This window comes from Carlito syrichta, unplaced genomic scaffold, assembly GCF_000164805.1.
Source record: "Carlito syrichta isolate Samal-C Ts95f unplaced genomic scaffold, Tarsius_syrichta-2.0.1 Scaffold308800, whole genome shotgun sequence".
Taxonomy (NCBI): domain Eukaryota; kingdom Metazoa; phylum Chordata; class Mammalia; order Primates; family Tarsiidae; genus Carlito; species Carlito syrichta.
In genome coordinates this window covers 611989-626000 of record NW_007252896.1, presented here as the reverse complement: position 1 = coordinate 626000, position 14012 = coordinate 611989, and the positions used below count along the sequence as shown (strand labels likewise).

The window sequence follows — 14012 nt, the reverse complement described above, 5'->3', positions numbered from 1 at the left end:
CTGAATGTTAACATTATTGTGTGACCATCATTGCTATCCATCTTCCGGACTTTTTCGTATTCCCAAACTAAAACTGTACCCACTTAACAATAATTCCACATCTTCTCCTCTCCTAGCCCCTTGCAGCCACCATTCTGCTTTCTTTACCTGTGAGTTTGGCTACTCTAGGTACTTCATATCAATGACGTCGTACAATATTTGTCCTGTGTCTAGCTTATTTCACTTAGTATAATGTTCTTAAGGTTCATCCATGTTGTAACTGTTTCACAGTCATTCCTTTTCTGAATAATATTCCATTGTATGTATGTAACACATTTTGTTTATCCATTCATCTGTTGATGGGCATTTGAGTTGTTTCATCTTTTGACTATTGTGAATAACGCTGCTATGAATATTGGTCCACAAATATCTGCTTGAGTCTCTGCATTTAATTCTTTTGAGTGTATGCCCAGAAGTAGAATGGCTAGATCACATGATATCTTATATTTGATATTTGAGGAAACACGGCACTGTTTTCCACAGTGGGGACACTATTTTGCATTCCCACCAGCAGTGCACAGAGGTTTCAGTTTCTCCACATTGTTACCATACTTTTTATTTTTCTGGGTTTTTTTGGGGGGGTTGTTTTCATGATAGCTATCCTAATGGGTGTGAAGTGTTATCTTATTGGGGCTTTGATTTACATTTCCCTAATGATTAGTTATATTGAACATCTTTTCTTGTATTTATTGGTCATTTGCACATCTTCTTTGGAGAAATGTCTTTTCTGGTCGTAGACAATTTTTTAATCAGATTTTTTGTTGTTGCTGTTATTGAGTTAATATATGTGTGTATTTTTAACACAAGTGGTAAGATACTATGTAAACCATTCTGCACTCTGCTTTTTTTCACTTATCAATATATCTTGGTGATTTTTAAAATTAGTATGTAAAGATTTTCCTCATTTCATTGTATGAATAAACCATAATATATTGAATCTCCCACTATCTCCCACTAGTGGATATTTAAGTTGTTTCCAGGCTTTTGCTATAATAGTCCATGCTGCAGAGGATTTCTTAGTATTTATGTCATTTTGCAAAAATTTTTCTTTAGGATAAATTCTTGAAACGATATGAAGGTGTTAGAATATTCTTGGTAGGTGTTGCTATCTTGACAATATAGTCTCTCATATCATTATATGAGAGTGGCTGCTTTCTCAGTCTTTGTTTTATTATGTTTTTTGAAATGGAATCTTGCTATGTTGACCAGACTAGTCTTGAACTCCTGGCCTCAAGTGATCCTCCCACCTAGGCCTCCCAAAGCATTGGGATTACAGACATGAGCCACTGTGCTTGTCCTTCCCAGTCCTTCTTAAACAAAGTTTAATTATAAAACTTTTGGATTTGTGTTAATCTGATATGTAAAGAATAGAAGTTCAGTGTTAATTTTCATTTTCTAAATTACAAACATCTTATCTCTAAAAACTATTGAAGGACAGGTGTGATGGCTCATACCTGTAATCCTAGCACTTTGGGAGGCTGAGGTGAGAAGATTGCTTGAGCCCAGGAGTTCAAGGCCACCCTCGGCAACACAGTGAGACCTCATCTTTACAAAAAAACTCCAAAAATTAGCTGGGTGTAGATGCACATACCTGTAGTTCTAGCTACTCGGGAGGCTAAGGCAGAAGGGTTCCTGAGCTCAGAGGGTTGAAACTGCAGTGATACCATGAATGTGCCACTGCACTCCATCCTGGGCAACAGAGTGAGAGATAGATAGACAGGTAGATAGATAGATAGATAGATAGATAGAAAGATAGAAACTATTTGTATTTCCTTTTGTTTAAACTGAAAGTTCATGACCTTTCCACATTTTTCTCATTGAATTTTAAAAAATCTTTTATATGTTTAAGATCTTAGTCTGTAAGGTGTATGTCATCTGTCTTTTCATTCTATTTTTACTTTCTAGCATTCAGAAATTTTTAACAAATTAGGTGAAATTACACATCTTTTGAGTATGGATTTAATTTTTGGAAACAAACAAAAGTCATTTAGAGTAGTTTAAATAGAATAAACTTAGTTATTCTACTAAAATAAATAAAGCTAGTTCAGTTAAAAAAAATAAAAAACATACCCACAAGGAATGCCTCTGAAGTAAAGAAGCTAATTTTTCCTCATAGCTGATAAGTTTAATTTGAAAGTAATTCTAATCTTATTTACAAACAAATTTAGTTTTTTATAATCTTTCATCTTTGAATCTAACAGAATAAAAGTACACTATAAATTAGTAAAGTCAGTTGCTGACTTTGTCATGGATTTTCTGTTTGCTACCCTCTTATTATTTCATTTTCTTTTTTTAAATTTTTTTGAGTTGGAGTCTCGCTCTGTCGCCCAGACTGGAGTGCAGTGGCCGTTCCCAGCCACCACAGCCTTGACCTGCTGGGCTCCGGTGATCCTTCCCCCTTAGCCTTCCAAGTAGCTGGAACTACAGGTGCGCACTATCACGCCCAGCTAATTTTTTGATTTATTGTAGAGATGAGGTCTCACCAAGTTGCCCAGGTGGGTCTCAAACCCGCGGGCTCAGGCAATCCACTCACCTCAGCCTCCCAAGGCGCAGGATTACAGGCTGAGCCACCAAGCCTGGCTATTATTTCATTTTCCATGTCTGTAAAATTGAAATAAAAATACCTGTACCACTTAAGCCACAAGAATATAAGAGTATCAAATGAAAAATAGAAATGAATTTTGAAAAGGATTATGAGGTTATAGCTAATTACATAAACACTTCATTCTAGTCAATTTCAGAACAGATTTGGTATGCAAGAATTTGGTGAACTAAGGTGATATAGGGTCTAGTCCTGAAATAAAAGTGCTGGTCTTTCCCCTTTCCCCAGCCACACCCATCTGTCCTGTTTCTACATGTCAGTACCTTTACAGCATGGCCTTATTGTTAGAATTCCAGACTATTCTGTGTTTACTTTGTACCTTCCCCATCTATAGGAGATTTCTTCTAATGTTTTTTCTTTTTAGATTAAAAAATATAGTTTATTTAAAAGTAAATTAGAGGGAGAAAGAGAAGGGAGAGAGAAGATTCACCTCCCCAAGGTGGGGGAGGGGGCCAAAGCCAGGAAGCGTGGCGACAGCATTAGCTCAAAGAGCACATGGCCACACCAGAGTCTAGCAAGGCAATTTCCCTCTCCTAATATTTTCTTGGTCTTTAGGCAGTTTTGCAGTCCAGCAACCCCAAGTATCCCTTTGCTAATGCAGCAAGTCTCTTTTCACTGCTTCCATCTTCAACTCAGCATGAGTCTCTGAGGCCCATGACAACCAATTTTTGTCTGTGGTCATACCACCCTGAATGTGCAAGATCTCGTCTGTCTCATAAATAGGCAGACTTAAGTTTCATTTGCAATTGGCAGGAACCTTGAGTCCTGTCTAAAATTCAATAAGAAGTAGGTAAGCCGGTCTTGGTGGCTCAGCCTGTAATCCCATGCTTTGGGAGGCTGAGGTGAGTAGATTGCGTGAGCCCGTGAGTTCGAGACCCGCCTGGGCAACTTGGCGAGACCTCGTCTCTACAATAATTCAAAAAACTAGCCGGGCGTGGTAGCGCATGCCTGTAGTTCCAGCTACTCGGAAGGCTGAGGCGGAAGGATCGCCGGAGCCCAGCAGGTAGAGGCTGTGGTGGCTGGGAGCGTGCTACTGCACTCCAGTCTGGGCGACAGAGTGAGACTCCAACTCAAAAAAAAAGAAGTAGTTAACAAGAACCTATTTGTAATGGATTAGAAGTAACTTTTTCTAGGAGGACTGGCGGTGCCATAAATATTACTTTGACTTTTTCACTTGTAATGCTATTTTTGAAGAGATGTTAAGATAATATTTTGTAATTCATTTTTATCAGGTAGTAAAAAGTCTGAGCAGTGTGGAGAAATTGCATGGACAGTTTCCCCAAGACAATTATTATCTGAGAAAGCTTGAGACTATTCAAAGAGCTTTTAAAATAACTGCATAGTTAACTGGGTTTGCATTTGTGCAATAGAATACATATTATAAAAGAGGAATGGTCCCTTAAGCCTTCCAGACCAGGAGAAGAAAAAACCCGAGGGATAGGAATGGTTGAACCCACATACCCCTCAATAGTGAAGAATTGTAAAAACAGGTTTATTTATACAATGATTGTTCACACATCTGAATGAAGTGAATGATTAAGACTACAATGTGTAACTTGGATAAATCTCAAAAATAGTGTTGAGTTTTAAAAATTACAAACCAATACCATTAACATTTACTGAGAGTTTACTATGCGCCAGGAAAGTAAAGCCAGTCCAGTACAGGGACTTGTCCAGGCAGCCAAGGAGTGCTACCACTGGAAGGAAAACAGGGATCTGCCGACTCCCAGACCTGCTTGTTACTCTTGACAAACATCCCAGAGCTCCACTGAGGAGCTGCTCTGCATCTGAACATTCTTTGAACAGTTGGATCCAGGTCCTGCAACATTGTAGGTATCAAATGCTCTCATGCACAGTAAGCAGAGCCCCTGAACCCTTTTCTGCAGAGGGCCCATTTTTGCAGGAACCCCTGAAACAGCTTTCCACACCTGGTGTAGTGGGGGAAGGAGTATGAGTAGAAGGAGCTGGGATTGGGGAACTGGCATACCCAGGGAAAGCCCTCTTAAGAGCTCCAAGGCAGTAGACCAGCTTCCTTTTTTCTTTTCCTTTTTTTGAGTTGGAGTCTCCTTCTTCTAGGCTGGAGTGCAGTGGCATGCACGCTCACGGCCACCCCAGTGTCGACCTTCCGAGCTCCAGCGATCCTTCTGCCTCAGCCTTTCAAGTAGCCGGAACTCCAGGCGCATACTACCATGCCCGGCTATTTTTTTTATTTTATTGTAGAGACGAGGTCTCGCCAGGTTGCCCAGGCTGGTCTTGAACCCTTGGGCTCGGGCAGTCCACTTGCCTCGGCCTCCCAAAGTGCTGGCCAGCTTCCTTTTGGGGGCTCTACCCCATCCGGAACAGATGAAAATGCATTCACATCTCCTATTATATACATTTTAAAATTACTTAGGCCAGACTCTGTGGCTAAACCTGTAATCCCAGCTCTTTGGGAGGCCAAGGCAAGTAGATTGCCTGAGCCCTTGGGTTCGAGATCAGCATGGGCAACTTGGCGAGACCTCGTCTCTATGATAAAAATGAAAAAATTAATCGTGCTTGGTAGGGCGCGCCTGTAGTTCCAGCTGCTTGGAAGGTTGAGGTGAAGGATTGCCAGAGTCCAGCAGGTCAACGCTGGGGTGGAGGTGCCACAGCACCCCAGCCTGGGCGACAGAGTAAGACTCCCATTCAATAAAAAAATAAACAATAAAAAAATTTTTTCTAAAGGGCTTTTGTAATTTTGCTTTTAGAGCAATTTGACTTGAGTAATTCATTTAATTTATGGCTTTTCTGTGATCATCAGGCAAACTCAAGAATTCTTAGAACGTGGGAAAAAAAATCTAAGCTACATATTATTTTCAAGTGTAATGAATGTTGTAATGGAAACTAAGTTTAACAATTAATAAAAATGACAATATGTTTTTAGACATTTAATTAAACATTCTTAAGTTTGAAAAAAATTACAAAAGAAAGCAAATATTGTGGTATTATATATGTACATTTTAAACACACAAATCATAGTAAATATTGTTTATGAAAGACAGTGCATGGAAGGATAAGCATTATCCTTAGAGTAGTGGTTGCATCTAAAGATGAAAAGAAGAGATGGGGAGCTGGGACTTTAGCTGTTTCTGAAGTGCTTTAATGTTAGGGAAAAAAATCTGAAGCAAATGTGGCAAATTGTTAACATCTGTTAAATCTTGGTATTAGATATATGGCTGTCATTTTTTTCCTGTATTTTTCTCAGAAATATTTCACAATTATACATAAGAATAAATATTTTTTTAAAAGAGTGATTTACACTTTGTCTCTTTACCATCTCATTTTCCAGTGCTTTGTAAAAACTTGGTTTGCTTGTCATAGCCCTTTGATGAACTGTGATTAAAGAAAGAATTACTTAAAGAGAATTTTTAAAACATCATCCAAATTCTACTTCCTGAGGTAATAACTGTTAGTGTTATATAGCTATTATTCTAGATCTCTTTCTATCTATGTGTAATGGGATAAATGAATGGAAGGGTGGGGAGTTAATAAGAAAGGAAGAAGGAAAAAAGAAAAAAACGATGGAAGAAAAAAATCTAGAATATAATCTCCACAAGGGCAAGGGTTTATGTTTTGTTTACTGCTATATTTCAGTACCTAAAGATGTGTTTGGCACATAGTAGGTGCCCAATAAGTATTAAATGAATGGATTATTTCTATAACAATAAGATCACAATAGTTACAGTTGTTAAAAACAAAAATTATTTTAATTTTGCTTGAATGTAACAAAAAAATTTCAGAGAAATTGTGGAATTTCAAATATGTTGTTAGTCATAAGGTATTATTTAATATGTTAAGAAAAACATTAAGAGACTGTATAGTCCTTGTGTGTTTTTGAAAAAGTTATTTCAAATATAAAAAATATCAGTTGGTTCTTTGCAATGAAAGATGAGGACATTAGCACTTTCAAAATTACTTCCACATTTTCTCTCCCAATTCTCCTAATTTATCATAGGTATATTATTATTTTTACACTGACAAGGTTGAATAGTTATACTTTGCTTAGGATTCACACACATTTTTAAAGTATTTTTTTTTGTATAGTTGGATAAAATTGCTGCTAGCCATGGTTTTCCTATTTTTTCACCATCCTTGAATTTTGATTTATTTCTGTTGTCTAGATTCTCTTGTCAGTATTTTTTTTAGGAAGTGCTCATGTATTTTTTTCCTAAGTTCTTATGTTTGAAATGTTTGTTTTGGGCTGGGTATGGTGGCTCACACCTGTAATTCCAGAACTTTGGGAGGCCAAGATGGGAGGATTGCTTGAGCCCAGGAGTTTGAGACCAGCCTAGGCAACATAGCGAGACTTCACGTCTACAAAAAATTATAAAAAATCTTTATAGAGTGTGGTGGTGAGTGCCTGTAGTTCCAACTACTCAGGAGGCTGTAGTGGAAGGATCGCCTGAGCTCAGGGGGTCGAGCCTGCGGTGAGCTGTGATCATGTCACTGCACTCCAACCTGAGTGGCAGAGTGAGGCCCTGACTCAACATAAATAAATAAATAAATAGTTTATTTTGTACTTGAATGCTTTGTACTTGAATGCTATCTTATAAATTTACACCATCATTTTTAATAGCTGCAAGATATTCCAGTGTGTGATGACTATACCACAATTTTAATATATTTTCTAATTTTGAAAACTTGGGTTGTTTGTAATACGATGCTACTGTAGTTGTGACAGGGTGAAAATTATTAGTGTGGAACTCAGAGACCTTATTCCTTTCCTAGACTGCCAAAATATAAGCCCTGTTATAAGCCCTGTTTATTTTCTCTTTACTTTTTCCTAAAGAGGAAAAAAACTTTTTCTTGTTGAGAGAGGGGTTTTATGTCAATCTTTATAATTAAGTTCTAGATTAAGACGGTGGGTGGGAAAAGTAAGGATCCCATTCAGACTGAGATTGGAAGAGAAGTTTGTTAAAGATGGAGGAAGTTGGCTGAGTGTGGTGGTACATACCTGTAGTCTCAGCTGCTTGGGAAGCTGAGGTAGGAGGATCGATCACTTGAGCGCATGAGGTCAAAGCTGTGGTGAGCTATGATTGCCCTGCTGCGCTCCAGCCTGGGTGACAAAGTAAGACCCTGTCTCTAACAAAAACAACAACAAATGGGAGATTTAAGATTTGAGTGAGAGCAGTGGAACTTAAACAGTTACAGGATGTGAAGGTGTAGTAATCAGGAAAGGGGATTACAGTCTTACAACTACTATATATATATATATATATATATATTTTTTTTTTTTTTTTTTTTTTTTTCTATTTTTTTAGTTGGAATCTTACTCTATCACCCAGGCACTCAGGGCCACCCCAGCATCAACCCACTGGGCTCTGGTGATCCTTCCTCCTCAGCCTTGCAAGTAGCCAGAACTATAGGCACGTGCTACCATGCCCAGCTAATTTTTGATTTATTATAGAGACGAGGTCTCGCCAAGCTTCCTGATCTTGAACCCACGGGCTCAGGCAATCCACTTACCTCGGCTTCCCAAAGTGCCGAGATTACAGGCTGAGCCACTGAGCCCAGCCAAAAATATATTTTTATAGCTAATATATTCACATGTTTAAAAATCCAAAGAGAACAAAGTACAAAGAAAACTCCCTCAAACTCATTTCCACCAGTTACCCAGTTTCCCTCTAAAATACTGATAACCAAAGTAGTAGTTTCTAGGAATCACTCCAGACTGTATATATATGAGGAAATGCATATATATTATTTTGTTACCCTCTTGTTTTTACTCAAACGGTTGTATGCTTTCAAAGTATGGTACTATTCCCAGGGGTTCATACCTGTGGTAAGCTCATTTTTATGGTTTCTCAGTAGCATTCAGGGACAAATCGATGTAGCTTTCCAGTTGACGCTTAGGCTAAGTGCATACATGTCCTAAGTTTGAGTGTATTGGAAGGCATCACAAAGGGTGTGAGGTCCTAGATATTCCAGTAAGCTAACATTCCAGCCTTCGTAGACTAAAGTAGGTTAGTGGGATGGCATTGTGACAGAAAAATAGCACTTAGACTCAGACTACCCAGTTCAGAACACTTAACTGGCTATTTTAACATAGCAGACCCTTTCTGTTATCTTTGGAGGCCAACTTTGGTTGACTCTGGATTTTAGGTGTCTATTGTGCTTATTATATTGTCTAGATCAGTTGCAAATATTGCTGTGTGTCTGCAAAAATGGGAACGAGACGCTCTGAGGATTGGTGGTCTCAGGGAGTGTACTTCCTGGGGCCTCTGGGCATATAATTCCTGTGGCCTCTGGGTGTGTACCCTCTGTGGCTTCCAGGTTCCTACATCCTGCAACTTCAACTTATTCTCCTTAACACAGGGAATATAATATTGGATTCACTTGAAAAGTGTTAGCCTGTTAAGTGTAAAAGACAATGAAAATGCATAACAGAGAACAGTTAATGATATTCTTCATTAGCTTGGAAAGATAGAAGAGATAAAAGCCAAAAAAGTATTACTGTGTATTCCTATGGCCCTGGGCATGTTTGGAAACCTGGCTTCCTTTCTTCATTCTTTTGGTTGAATGGGACAAATAATTTTTTTCTTTATAAGCAACCGTGGCTACAAATAATCTTTTAATTATTTTAATTATTTTTATTTTTTGAGTTGAAGTCTCATCCTGTCACCCAGACTGGAGTGCAGGTGCAGTGGCCGCTCTCAGCCACCGCAGCCTCAACCTGCTGGGCTCTGGCGATCCTTCCGCCTCAGCCTTCCAAGTAGTTGGAGCTACAGGTGTGCGCTACCACGCCCGGCTCATTTTGATTTATTGTAGAGATGAGGTCTCACCAAGTTGCCCAGGCAGGTCTCGAACTCAACAAATAATCTTTAAGTTTTCTAGTTAAAGTTGGTTGTAAGGATATATTTGGAAATAAGTGATATAAGGAGTAATTATTCCTTATATATATGAGGAATAGCAGAGCACTTACCACAGTGTATTCGAGCCTCTCAGTGCACTGGAATGATATTCATTGCCATTAAGAGGATACAGGGTATTTCTTTTGATAGACAACTTCATTGACCCAGGCTGTAATGAAATCAGGCTGGAAGCCAGGTTGTGAGTGCTGTAATTCAAGTAAGCTTTTAGTTAATTTAAAGACATGGTAGCTATACTAGTTTCTGACCCATAGCCATCTTCTGTTTCATTTTTTTAACTACTAAGAAGTGACACTCAAAAGTTTATTTTTCCTGAAAGCTATTGGGTTCATTTTGTTTCCAACCTTCCATTGAGAACTCATTTTCGGCCATCTATGCTTTACTTGCCTAACTCCAAAAGTACTTAAGTCTATCACTGAAAGCTTGTATTTTTGTCTTTCCTAAAGTATAAACTTACTGAATATAAAATATATTTAACACTTGGGTTCTGAATGCATACAACATTGTCTTTTTTCTATATACAGTGCCAATAATGTTAGCTAAGGGCGTATTACTAGTGTATGGTGTTAATAGGAAATGAATATACAAATTGGACCAGGGGACCGTTCAGCTCATGATCTTGTTTGCTGCCCTCAGGAACCTAGATTTCATTGTGTAAACAAATCCAAACCCAAAAATGCAGAAAAGTGATTGGATTAGATAGTTTTGGGTTTTTAGAGAGAAAACTCTGTTGTAGGATCATCTCGAATTCCTGGCCTGAAGTAATCCTCTTGCCTTGGCCTCCCAGAACACTGGAATTACAGGCATGAGCTACCATGCCCGGCCAGTAAGATGGGAGATAGGTTGGTATGCAGACTAAACCAGTGGTTCCTAATTCTGGGTGCACTTTAGAATCACCTAGGAAGTTCTTAAACACATATACATATACATACCAGAAAAATGAGCAAAAGAATTAAACAAGGACTTGAAGAACAAACTTCAGTGGCACAAAGGCTGCCATTAAAAACAAGGATATGGACAACCCCCTCGGGTCCCCTCCCACTGTGGGAACTTTTCTGTCCTCTCAATAAGTCCTGCTTTAAAAAAAAACAAAAACAAGGATATGCCAGGTGCAGTGGCTCATGCCTGTAATCCCAACACTTTGGGAAGCCGAGGCAAGAGGATTACTTGAGTTGAGAGGGTTTCGAGACCAGCTTGAGCAATATGGCGAGATTTTGTCTCTACAATAAATAAAAAAATCAGTCGGGCGTGGTGGCGCATGCCTTTGGTTCTAGCTATTTGGAAGACTGATGTGGAAGGATCACCTGAGCCCTGCAGATTGAGGCTGCAGTAGCCATGAGTGTGTCACTGCAATCCAGCCTGGGTGATAGAGTGAGACTGTGACTCAAAACAAAACAAACAACAACAACAAAACCCAGGATATGGAGCGATAAGAATTCTAGAAGGAATCTAAATAAGAGCTTGGGAGAAAGGTTGGATAACGATGTATAGTGGTGTGGTAACTTTGCAGAGCTGTCCCACAGCTCAACTAGTCTGAAGATGCATGCAAAAGAGCCCCAAAGAACTGGTACACCATGGAGCTCTCTAATCTAACAAGACCTAGTGGCTTTCATGAACCCGTAACCTAAAGCCAGGCAGAAACAAAGATGCAGTTGTGGGCAGCATACGTGACAGCCACACCCTCACAAGTAACTATCCCTTTTCATAACTGAGCTTTCCTGGTCATTCAGCCTGATGATATCTGTGTTCTGCTGAGTTATCCTCTCCCTGTGGCAGTGAACATGGACTGCCCTAGCTGCCAATGTTGAGAGAAGGGTATAAAGAATTATGGATAGAAAGGACTCTATTATTATTTCAAAATATACCATCCCACAAATGTCTTCCATTAAAAAAAAAAGCAACAGACAACAAAACAATAACAAAAGTTTCCATTCACTAAAACTCTCTGGCGAATATCCTGTTATTGTCTTTTTCTTCATAGCAAAGATTCTTTAAAAATAATTTGCTCTTATTGAAAAGTTTCACTGTTAGTTCTTCAAAATGCAGTTTATAATTTGACTTCTATCTCCCCATCCCATTCCTGTTCAAACTATTTTTCCAGAGGTTACTAGTTGTCTTTTCCCTTATTTTCCATAATATGATCTTTTGTTTTCTTCTAATATCTCTAACTCCTCTTTCTCAGCTCTTTTCTTGAGATAGATCTTTCTATCTGGTCTATTCATGTCTACTAGGGTTCCATGTATATCCCTCTTTTCACTTTATACCCTTTTCTGGGAAATCTCATCTATACCCAAATCTGGATCTCAATTTGGAAATTTTTTTTAAAGTCCATTAAATAAACTCTTAGTTCAAAGGTGAAACTTAGAAAGATTAAATAGAAAACTAAGACTTAAATAGCAATAGTGGAAATGAGACTTGAAAATGGAAATGACATAAGAAACTATGTGATACAACCAAATTAAGACTCATTAAATGCCTATATCAAGAAAAATGAAACCATGAAAAAAAGAATAGAGCCAGATGTAGCGGCATGCACCTATAGTTCCAGCTACTTGAGACGCTGATGTGGGAGGAGGATTACTTGAGCCTAGAAATTTGAGGCCAGCCTGGACAACATAATGAGGCTATGTCTGAACAACAACAACAACAAAAGAATAGAACACCCACCTCAAGAAGTCAGGGAAAGAAGGTAAACTGAAAGAAAGCAGAAAAGAGTAATTAATGAAGATTAAAACATAATTTAATGTGACTGGAATACAGGGTAACAGTAGGAACTAATGAATAAAATAAAAAGCTATTCTTTGTGAAAGGTTAATAAAAAGATAGTTTGAAAATCTAGCTAAAATAGGAAACTCTAATAAAATAGAAGTTGTCAAAATTGATATTAGTCTTAGGTACATAGATTGGAAGACTTAGAATTGTTAAGATGACAGTATTTCTTAAATGAATTAACAAATTTAGTACAATCCCTATCAAAATTCCAGCTGCCTTTTGTTTTTAGAAGTTGACAAGTTGATCCTAAGATTTAGGAATGGCAAGTTTACCTAGACTAGCCAAAACAATCTTGAAAAAGAAGAACAAAGTTGGACTCATACTTCCCCATTTCAGAATTTACTAAAAAGTTACAGTGGTCAAGACTGTGATACTGGCATAATGGCATAAAGCTAGACATATAAATTGGAATAAAATTGAGAGTCTAGAAATAAACCCTTACATTTGTGGTCAATTGATCTTTAACAAAGGTGGCAAGACAATTTAATTAAAAAAGAATAGTCTTTTCAACAAATGGTGCTAGGACAACTGGGTAACCACATGCAAATGAATGAAGTTGAACCTCTACCACACACCTTATATGAAAATTAACTAAAAATAGATAAAAGATCTCAGTGCAGAGTGAAAACTCCTACACAACTCGTAGAAGAAAACATTGGTTTAAATTTTTGTGACTTTGAGTTAGGCAATTGTTTCTTAGATATGACACTTAAAGCACACACAACTCCCCCCCCAAAAAACAGGTCAATTGAATTTTATCAAATTGAAGACTTTTATGCTTCAAAGGGCACTATCACGAAAGAAAAAAAAATCAAACTTCAGAGTAGAAAAAAAATTTGCAAATTATATATCTGATAAGGGCCCAGTATCTGGAATATATAAAGAACTCTTACAACTCAACAATAAAAAGACAACTACCTTAGTTAAAAAGTGAGCAATCTGAATAGACATTTCTCTAAATTAGACATTTTTCTAAATTAGATATTTAATTGGCCCCCAAACACATGAAAAATTGTTAAGCATCATTAGTCATGAAGGCATAATGAACTACTGCTTCAGATCCACTAAGGTGGTTATAATTTTTAAAATTAAAAATAACAAAAGTTGGTGAGGATATGGAGAAATTAGAGCTGTCATACATGGGTGGAAATGTAAAATGGTACATTCACTTTAGGAAACAGTTTGGCTGACCAGGCACAGTGGCTCACTTCTGTAATCCCAACACTTTGGGAACCTGAGGTGATAGGATCACCTGAGGCCAGGAGTTCGAGACCAGCCTGGGCAACATAATAAGACCTTGTCTTTATTAAACAAAAAGAAGAAGAAAAGAGAGAGAGAGAGAGAGAGAGAGAGAAAGAAACAGAGTTACTATGTGACCCAGCAGTTTCATTTCTAGGTATGCACCCAAGAAAAATGAAGAAATAAGTTTGCAGAAAACTTGTACATGAATGTTTACAGCAGCATTATCAATAATAGCCAAAAGTAGGAGCAACTCAAGTGTCAGTCAACTGATGAATGGAGAAACAAAATGTGACATTTTAATTAATGGAATATTGCTCAGCCATGAAAAGGAATAAACTACCGATACATGCTACAATATGGATGAACCTAGAAAATATGCTAAATGAAAGAACCCAGACTCAGGAGGCTATTATGTTGTCTGACGGTTATATGAAATGTCCAGAATAGACAAATCTGTAGAGACATAGAAT

At 37.9% G+C, this 14012-nt stretch overlaps 1 protein-coding gene across 1 annotated transcript in view; it reads left to right on the top strand.

Annotated features, from left to right (window-relative positions):
• Positions 1-14012, top strand: part of EFCAB2 (EF-hand calcium binding domain 2) — a 125624-nt gene that overhangs the window by 60863 nt on the left and 50749 nt on the right. The window lies entirely within an intron of this gene.